The sequence below is a fragment of the Rutidosis leptorrhynchoides genome, chromosome 1 (genome assembly GCF_046630445.1).
Source record: "Rutidosis leptorrhynchoides isolate AG116_Rl617_1_P2 chromosome 1, CSIRO_AGI_Rlap_v1, whole genome shotgun sequence".
NCBI lineage: Eukaryota > Viridiplantae > Streptophyta > Magnoliopsida > Asterales > Asteraceae > Rutidosis > Rutidosis leptorrhynchoides.
Window position 1 is genome coordinate 711,145,490 of NC_092333.1, and position 10,650 is coordinate 711,156,139.

The window sequence follows — 10,650 nt, forward strand, 5'->3', positions numbered from 1 at the left end:
AAGAGAAAGAAAGAAACACTTTGTAAGTGTGAGAAAATGGTGCAAGTTTAATGCTTGCATTCATGGCTATTTATAGCAAAAATATCACAAGTTTAGGTAATACAATAATATTACTTTTGTGTATCAATAATTGACTATCCATTTATATATATATATATATATATATATATATATATATATATATATATATATATATATATATATATATATATATATATATATATATATATATATATATATATATATTTATATATTATAACACTCCCCCTTGGATAGCAATTTTATTTGTTGAAGATCAACTGTAAGTTACTGCCTCGTTAAAAACCTTGCTAAAGAAAACCAAGTGGGAAAAAAAAACTTTAGCTAAGGGAAAAAGAGTGCAGCATGGAGTTGACTCCCCCTCAAGTAGACATCGCTTCAGTTGTTACATCTTTTGAACATGTCTCATACCAATGTTATGAACGTGTGTTCTGAAAATAGCAGTTGGAAGTGCTTTCGTGAAAAGATCAGCAGAGTTTTTGCTGGATTGAACATATCTCATTTCAATCTCGTTATCCTTAATGAGATTTTGAGTGTATGAGAAGAATCTAGGAGGTATGTGTTTGGTTCGGTCACTTTTGATATACCCTTCTTTCATCTGTGCTATGCAAGCTGCATTATCTTCATAGATAATTGTTGGACTTTTATCGCGTTCTAATCCACAAGAATCAGTAATGATTTGTGTCATTGATCTCAACCAAAAACATTCCCGAGTAGCTTCATGTAATGCAATCACTTCGGCATGATTTGATGATGTAGCAACAAGTGTTTGTTTTTGAGAACGCCATGATATTGCAGTACCTCCATTTAGGAATACATATCCAGTTTGAGATTTAGCTTTATGTGGATCAGATAAATAACCTGCATCAGCATAACCAACCAAATCTTGTTTTGATTCGTTAGAATAAAATAATCCTAAATCAGTAGTTCCTCGAAGGTATCGAAATATGTGTTTGATCCCATTCCAGTGTCTTTTGGTAGGAGCAGAGTTGAACCTTGCCAACAAATTAACTGCAAAAGAAATGTCAGGTCTTGTACAATTTGTAAGATACATAAGAGCTCCAATTGCACTAAGATATGGTACTTCTGGTCCAAGAATATCTTCATGATCTTCACATGGACGAAATGGATCAGTTTCAACATTGAGTGATCTAACAACCATAGGAGTACTTAATGGTTTTGCCTTGTCCATATTGAAATGATTCAGAATCTTTTCAGTATATGTTGTTTGATGTACAAGTAAACCATTAGGCATATGCTCAATTTGTAAACCAAGGCAATACTTGGTTTTTCCGAGATCTTTCATTTCAAATTCTTTCTTTAGAAGTTGAATGGCTTCATGGATCTCTTTATTTGTACCTATGATGTTAAGATCATCAACATAAACAGCTATGATCACATATCCGGATGTTGTTTTCTTAATGAAAATACAAGGACAAGTAAGGTTATTTGTATACCCTTTGCTTATCAAGTAATCACTTAATCGGTTATACCACATACGTCCCGATTGTTTTAACCCATATAAAGATCTTTGTAATTTAATCGAATACATTTCTTTGGGTTTTGCATTTGATGCTTCTGGTACCTTAAATCCTTCAGGTATCTTCATATATATATCACTATCAAGTGATCCATATAGATAAGCAGTCACAACATCCATGAAATGCATTTCTAAATTTTTAGAAACTGCCAGGCTGATTAAGTATCTAAAAGTAATTGCATCCATAACAGGGGAATAAGTTTCTTCATAATCAATTCCCAGTCTTTGAGAAAAACCTTGAGCTACAAGTCTAGCTTTATACCTTGTAACTTCATTTTTCTCATTTCTTTTTCAGATAAAAATCCATCTGTATCCTACAGGTTTCACATCTTTAGGAGTGAGAATGATGGATCCGAAAACTTTTCTTTTATTGAGTGATTCTAATTCAGCTCGTATTGCTTCTTTTCATTGAGCCCAATCATGTCTATTTTGACATTCAACCATAGATGTTGGTTCTGGATCATCATCATTATTCATGATGTCATATGCAACATTAAATGAAAATTTCTCATCAAGATTTTTCATTTCATTTCAGTTCCATAATATTTTTGAATGTGCATAATTGATTGCAATTTCTGTATTGACATCATCAATCTCCTCTGCAGTAGGAGTACTGATTTGTGGTTCTTTTTGAACACTTTCTTTTACCTTATTATCAGCTGATTTTCTTTTTCGAGGATTTTTATCTTTGGAACCAACTAGTCTCCCACGTTTCAGACGTGGCATAGATTCTTGAGTGACTACATTATCAGTTTTCCGATTTGGAATCTCAACTCGAGCTGGAGTATTAACTGCTGGTATATATGATTTAGTCACCCTTTTTGTATCTGTGAATGCATCAGGCAATTGATTTGCAAGTTCTTGTATATGCATTATCTTTTGAACTTCTATCTCGCATTCTTTTGTGCGAGGATCAAGATACTTTAATTGAGGTTCACACCATGAAACATCATTTTCTTTATTTTTTATTTCTCCCCCTAATCTAGGAAACAATGTTTCATTAAAATGACAATCAGCAAAACGTGCTGTAAAAACATCACCTGTCATAGGTTCAATATACCATATGATTGAAGATGTTTCATATCCAACATATATTCCCAACCTCCTTTGAGGACCCATTTTTGTACATTGTGGTGGCGCAATTGGAACATATACAACACAACCAAATGTTCTAAGGTGGGAAATATTTGGCTCTTGACCAAAAGCAAGTTGTAGGGGGGAATATTTATGACTTGCACTTGGTCTGATGCGAATCAATGCAGCAGCATGTAAAATTGCATGACCCCATATAGATACAGGGAGTTTTGTTCTCATTATCAATGGTCTAGCGATTAACTGTAAACGTTTAATCAGTGACTCAGCTAAACCATTTTATGTATGCACATGAGCAACATAATGTTCAATAACAATTCCTATAGACATGCAATAGTCATTAAATGCTTGAGATGTAAACTCACCAGCATTATCAAGTCTCACCTTTTTAATGATGTAATCAGGAAAATGTGCTCTCAATTTAATAATTTCGGCAAGAAATTTTGCAAATGCCACATTACGGCTTGATAACAGACAAACATGAGACCATCTACTAGATGCGTCTATTAGGACCATGAAATATCTAAATGGTCTACATGGTGGATGAATTGGTCCACAAATATCATCTTGAATTCTTTCAAGAAACATTGGTGATTCTTTCTCAACCTTAAGTGGTGAGGGTCTAGTTATCAATTTTCCAAGAGAGCAAGATATACATGGAACCATTGTATCATGAAGGATTTTTCTATCCTTCAGTGGATGTCCATGTGTACATTCAATAATTCTTTTTATCATTGTTGATCCTGGATGGTCCAATCTGTTATGCCATAAATTAAATACACCAGGATCAATATACTTTTCTTTAATCACCATATGTGCTTCTGGTACATTTATATGTGTATAATGTAATCCAGAATTAAGTCTTGGCAGTTTTTCAATCACGTGATTCTTGTTAGTGATACTTAAATATTTCTCATTTTCTGCCGTTACTGACTGATAATCATACCCATTAAGGTATATGTCAGAAAAACTCAATAAATTTCTGCTTGACTTAGGAGAGAATAAGGCATTATTAATTAAAGATGTTGTACCGTTTGGTAATATGAATTTTACCTTTCCTATCCCTTCTATCAAGTTAGCAACACCTGATATTGTATGTATAGTTCCTTCCGTTGGTTTCAAATCAATGAAATATTTTTTAGATTTAAGTGTAGTGTGTGTAGTACCACTATCTGCTATACAGAGATCTCCACTACTTGATTGATGTTGTGTTCTAGAAGAATTCATATTAAACTTCATATATAAGAAACAAACAGTAAGTATATAAATGTTACACAAAATGTTTATTACATACAAATAGATAAAACTGAAACATTTGACATACATAGAATTGAAACATCAAACATAGAACTCGAACATTTGATAAAACATATAGAACTGAAACATTTGAGAAAACATGATGACAAAGGTTAAATCCTTTATTTATAAAAGAAACATATTAATTTAATTCAAGAAATCTTCATATAAATCAGATGGTTGCTCAGTGACTGTTGGATCAATATTATCCACAAAATTTACTTCCTTTTCTTTACCTTTCAGCGAATCCTGATACATCTTAACAAGATGTTTAGATGTTCGGCAAGTATTAGCCCAGTGACCCATTCTACCACATCTGTAACAAGATTCTTCAGAATTTTTAGAAGAATTTTCTTCAACATCTTGTTTAGTGGGCTTGTTTTGTGGTTGATATTTATATTTTCGTGGATTATTATTTCTTTGACCACCACGACCACGGCCACGTCCACGCCCATTCCCATTACCATAAGGATGGTTTCTACCATAGTTATGGCTTTTGGCATGATGATGGCGATGGTTATTATAACCACAACCTTGCCCGCGTCCTTGTCCCTGTTTATAATTATTTGCAGTATTTGCTTCAGGGATTGCAAGTGTACCAGTAGGACGGGATTGCCGATTTTTCATTAATAGCTCATCATTTTGCTCTGCAACCAAGAGATATGAATTAAGTTCAGGATATGTGTTGAACTTTAGCATTCTCAAATTTCTTTGCACTGTGATGTTGGCAGCATTCATTGTGGAAAAGTTTTCTCCAACATGTCTGCATCACTTATTTCATGTCCACAGAATTTAAGTTGTGAGACTGTATTATACAAAGCTGAGCTGTATTCATTTACTTTCTTAAAGTCTTGGAACCTTAATGTTCTCCATTGATCCATAGTAGCTGGAAGTAAAATTTCTCTTTGATTATTGAATCTGCTTTTGAGACCTTCCCATAAAATATGGGGATCTTCTACAGTCACATAATTATTTTGTAAGCATTCATCAATATGTTGATGAATAAAGCAACATGCCGTTGCTTGTTCTTTTTCTGAACAAGTGTTGTTTTCATTTATGGTTTCAAGAATGCCCATTGATTTAAGATGCATTTTTACTTTTATAACCCATGGCATGTAGTTGTTTTCAGTTGATCCTAAAGGAGTAAATTTAAGCTTTTCCAGATTCGACATTTTCTATTATCAAAAATTAAAACAAACAACATGATAAATTAGAGTCAATTTATATTCATAAGTATATAAACATTAAACATAAATTTAATATAACATAAATGATAAGTAGGCGACAGTGTCGACCATATGTAAGCAATCATAAATAAATGTTATATAATATAAATGATAATTAGGTGACAGTGTCAACCATATAAATGTTAGATAATAGAAATATAAATGTTAGTAACATAAATGATAATTAGGCGACAGTGTCTACCATATAAATGTTAGATAATAGAAATATAAATGTTAGTAACATAAATGATAATTAGGCGACAGTGTCGATCATATATTATTCAGGTGGTATAACCGACCATATATCATTTAGGTGGCAGAGCCAACCATAATTAGTATTAAGATTATCGTGCTGATAACGTGTTATAATTCAGTAGGCTTATAACTACCTTTAGTGGTTTGATTCTTGATGTTATAATTCAGTAGGCTTATAACTACCTTTAGTGGTTTGATTCTTGATTAAGAATGCTAATAATGAAGTGTAAGAGCAAAGATGATAATGAAGAGAAAGAAAGAAACACTTTGTAAGTGTGAGAAAATGGTGCAAGTTTAATGCTTGCATTCATGGCTATTTATAGCAAAAATATCACAAGTTTAGGTAATACAATAATATTACTTTTGTGTATCAATAATTGACTATCCATTTATATATATATATATATATATATATATATATATATATATATATATATATATATTTATATATTATAACAAGTAATACTAAAAGTATTTAGATTTAGTAATGATACTGGTATTAATAGTTTTGATAATAATACTAATAATAAAAGTAATGTTAGTAATAATAATAATTTTAATAAAAATGATAATAATGATAAGATAAAAATGTTAGTTTTCATAGAAATAATATTTTAAATAATAATGGTACTTTTAAATAAAAAAATGATGATTTTAATAGAAATTTTAATAATAATACTAATATTAATGTTAAATGATAATTCTAATACTATTATTAATAATAATAATAATAATACTTTTAGTAATAGTGGTCACAATAATAATACTTATGATAATCACAATACTAATACTCATATTAATAATAATAATATATATTTTAGTAATAATAATAATGATAATAATATTAATTATACTAATAATCTTATTTCTAATATTGGTAATAATAATAATTACTTAATAACAATCAATAATAAATAATACTAATAATAACAACAATAATAATAATAATGAAATAATAATAATAAGAGTATTAGTATTAGTAATAACTACCTCAAATGAGTAGCCTTTAAAAAAATGCCCAAGTCCGGGTTTGAACCCGCGACCTCCCGCTAACCCGATAACATCCTTAACCATTACTCCGTATCAGTTTTTTTATTATTATTATTATTAAGATTTTAATATCTTTTAACTTAGTTTTTTTGTTTTGAATCATCATCAATCATCATCGATGTTATTATCATCTTAATATTATGGTTTCCTTATTCATGTTCACAACATCATCATCATCATCGATCACATCTATATCATCTTCTCACCATCACCAATATCATCATGATCCATTAACATCATCATTTATGAATCATAATCTTAATCTAACATCATCATAATCATCATCGTCTATCTATCTTCGTTATTATTATTTTCATCATCTACCTAGTTCACCATTTTCATAATACGTATATCATTATCACTATCATTCCCATAATCATCTTCGTCTTCCCGATCATTATCATATTCGTACCATTATCATCATATATCGCGTAATATTATTATAATTATAATCATCACTTTGTCATCACCAATAATCATCACCTTCATGATTTCATGTATCATATTATCATCATCATCATCAAAACATAACACTATCATCGTCATACTTCCATCATCTCATCATCATTGTTGTACAGTAACAAAGCAGAAATAGCAGTAGCCCAACTGGAAACTAGTAATTGGGTTACGGCCTAACAATTAAAAGGAACTCAGCCCAAATAGCAAAAGGAGTCCAATTCGTTAACAGTTGTAGGGTTATCGAGCAGGGAATTGTAACAGAATGTATTATGCGAATAAAATAAAAAGTGGGGTTATCTATAATTGAAATTGTCGGCCACCGTTTATATAATATTTGATAAAAATCATATGAATGAAAACACATTTAAACTCAATTCATTCATATAATTTTCGTTGAATATTATACAGCACAAATAAAGATATTTACACTTAAAGTTAACAAAGAAAGACTTTGAAAAGTTAATAGTGGACATTTAAGATGGAAAAGAGAGTATTGAACTTCAACTTTTTATTCCTTAATTAACTATAAATAAGTGTACGTAGTACTCCCTCCGTCCCATTACAAGTGTCCACTTACTTTTTGCACACAGTTTAAGGAAATTCCACTAACTTCATTCTCCACCAATCAGAAATCTTCTTTCTCCAGAATAACCACTTCTAATTGGTTGAAACACAAAGTGGACACTTGAAATGGGACATCCCAAAATAGAAATGTGGACACTTGTGGTGGGACGGAAGTAGTAGTATATTAGTACATCCTCATATTTTCAAATCAATTTATTATGATAGTATATATATTTCAAACATGCATGAGGATATTGATTTATATATATTGTACTTTTGAACAGTTACAAAGCATATAGTACAAGTGTATGTTGAAACTAAAGTTGCATATTAGAAGTCAACTAGAAAAAAAATTCGACCGCGCGTTGCTGCGGTTATATTCAACACGCGGTCGAATTTGGATATATGTTGTTTGGTACCTAATATATCTAATAAGTTGAGTTGTTTGTTGTAGTGTATGTATATGTATGAAATATAACCCGAAATATTTATTGTTTTTTTAACGATATCCGTTTCGCGCGTAGTTAGTCCCGTTGTCCTCGCTAGATTTTTTCGAGTTGAACGGTGATTTCGAAAAAATTTAACTCGCACCGAGCGAGAAGATAGGGCCCGTTAATAATTCGGGTGGAGTTAGTTTATTTTATTTTAATAAAATTATATATTTACACTTTCTACCCCTGAAATAGTGTAAAGTTGAGGGGTCGTTTGTACTGTGAACACAAACTGAAAACGACAGTTCGATAAAACTAAAACTACATATTTTGCCATGCATTTTAGTATGTAGGGATAATGACCGGCCCTTACACCGGACCACATGATATTTTAAGTGGCACCAAATAATTATAAGGAATACCAAGCTTCTTGTTATGTTGCCTGTCTTTTTATTGTTTATATAGGCAGTTGTTTCGTCGTGTAGAGGTAGTGATTGTTTTGTATATTTTGTTTGGTTTCGATTGGTTTTCGTTAAGTGAGGCTCGGTTATTGATAGTTAGTTAGTTTGTACCGTTTTCTAGGTACAAGCCTCATTGGTTTCATTATTGTATCTTTGGTTGAAGACGTTTTATTTTAGAAAACGTTTTCGTTTTTATATGAGTTTTCGTTTTTTCGCCAAAAAAAAAAAAAAAAAAAACAAATAGACACGTTTACGAGTGTTGCATATGAGTTTTATCGGTTCTCTCGCTACGTGAATTTCTTCATAGATTTGTAGCCTATATATAAGATAATGGTTAAAAAAAACGTTAAAGTGTTTATATTTGTGTACAAAAGTTCACATTTTGAGTATTTTGAGTATTTTGATGCTCCCTTCTCTACTCCAACTGTATGGCACAAACAAATTCCTATTAAAATTAATATCTTTCTTTGGCACAAGTTCCTATTAAAATTAATATCTTTCTTTGGCGCACGAAGCTCGGGAAGATTAGCCTTAAAATCAAATCTCTCGACTCGTGGCATTTCATTACATAACACTGATTGTTGTTTTTGTGCATTACACTTGCAAGAAATGAACCATAACTTTCTTCACTGTGAGACCAGCAAGCAGATATGGGCAAATATAGCCCATGGACCAATCTTAAAACACCATCTTAGGCCTCGTTGGACGACTTATGGGCTTAGATTCCCCGATTGAAGGCAACAAGGGTTTATAGCCAAAATGCCCATTCCCACGTAGTTTCTTGCGCTGGAGCCCAAAAAAAAAAAAAACAATTGCCAGGTTGCCCTCGCAAGACGCAAGGTGACTTGCGAGTTGCCCTCGCAAGGCGCAAGCTTGCGTCCTTGCGTCTTGCGAATTTGCGACCTTATCTGATCATAAATACGATTTTGTGGATAAGATTTCATCAGATATCATAGATTTTTACGGATAATATTTTGTCCCTATATATAGATTGACCCTGAGACTTTGAAATCACAGTCTCATAAATATTTCAAAATTTTTCAATGCAGAGCTTATACCCACGTTAAGGTACTATTTTAACCACTTTTTCACTAATTTTTGTCATTATGAATTGTGTTAATGATGATAAATTTGTTGTTAATATATGTTGTGGGGGTTCTTTTGAGTACATTAACAACATACCCATATATATGCCACGAGATTGTTTTAGAATTCGGTTAAGACTCCCAATTGCGCCCGTAAAACCAATGAATCGGAGAATATTGTTAAAAAATGTTCTTAAAAAGATTCAATTCCCACCGAATGCAGCTGTTTCAATGAGATACATTTTTAATAATCAAGTTTTTGATATTACTGATGATGATGAAGACTTTCTAGAGTTTTTACAATATGCAAATGTAAATGCTCCTATTGATATTTATATTGTCGATAGAGTAATAATGCATCAGCCACAACGGATTCCAGAAACAAAATTCTCGACAAACCAGCCACTACTACAATAAAACCAAGAAACACCCACACCAAAAAAATCAAAACAACCAAAACCACCAAAACCACCAAAACACAAACCATAACAATTATTACTACAAAATGATACCGAAGAAAACCTTGCAAGCAACAATTTGGAAGCGGAAGAACCTGAATTGCCACTTCCTAACACAGAAGAGTTTGATTTGCATAACTATGGTCTTGAAAACGTATGTAAAATTAAAGAATTAGACCACCCATTTGAGGTACCTCTTGTCGAAGATAGTGATTCAGATGGAGGAAAAGACGGAGACGCAGAATTCCAATATAAAGAAGAAAAGCAAGATCCGTTCTGGAATATGCCAACTCTTTTGAGTCAACATGAGGAAAAGCGCGAACAGACGACTGAAATACCAACCACGTATAGGGTGTCAGATTTAATTAAAGTCCGTCAAACTTTCTTGAACAAAGAAGAGTTTATAAACACCCTATTTACAAAATGTCTTGAAGAAAACTTCCAAATAAAGCCTGTAAAGTCAGACAAATCTCGATACACCGCTAAATGTGTGTTGCCAAACTGTGAGTGGTAATGTAGTGCTTACAGAATACGATTCACAGAAAACTTTATGGTAAAGAAACTTCATGACGTACACACATGCTCACGCACACTAATTATGGGAAAGAATAAACATGCAACCAAAAAGGTGTTGGGTAGTATGCTTGTGGATTCATTCAAATCTGCAAACCGGGAATATAAAGCAAACGATATA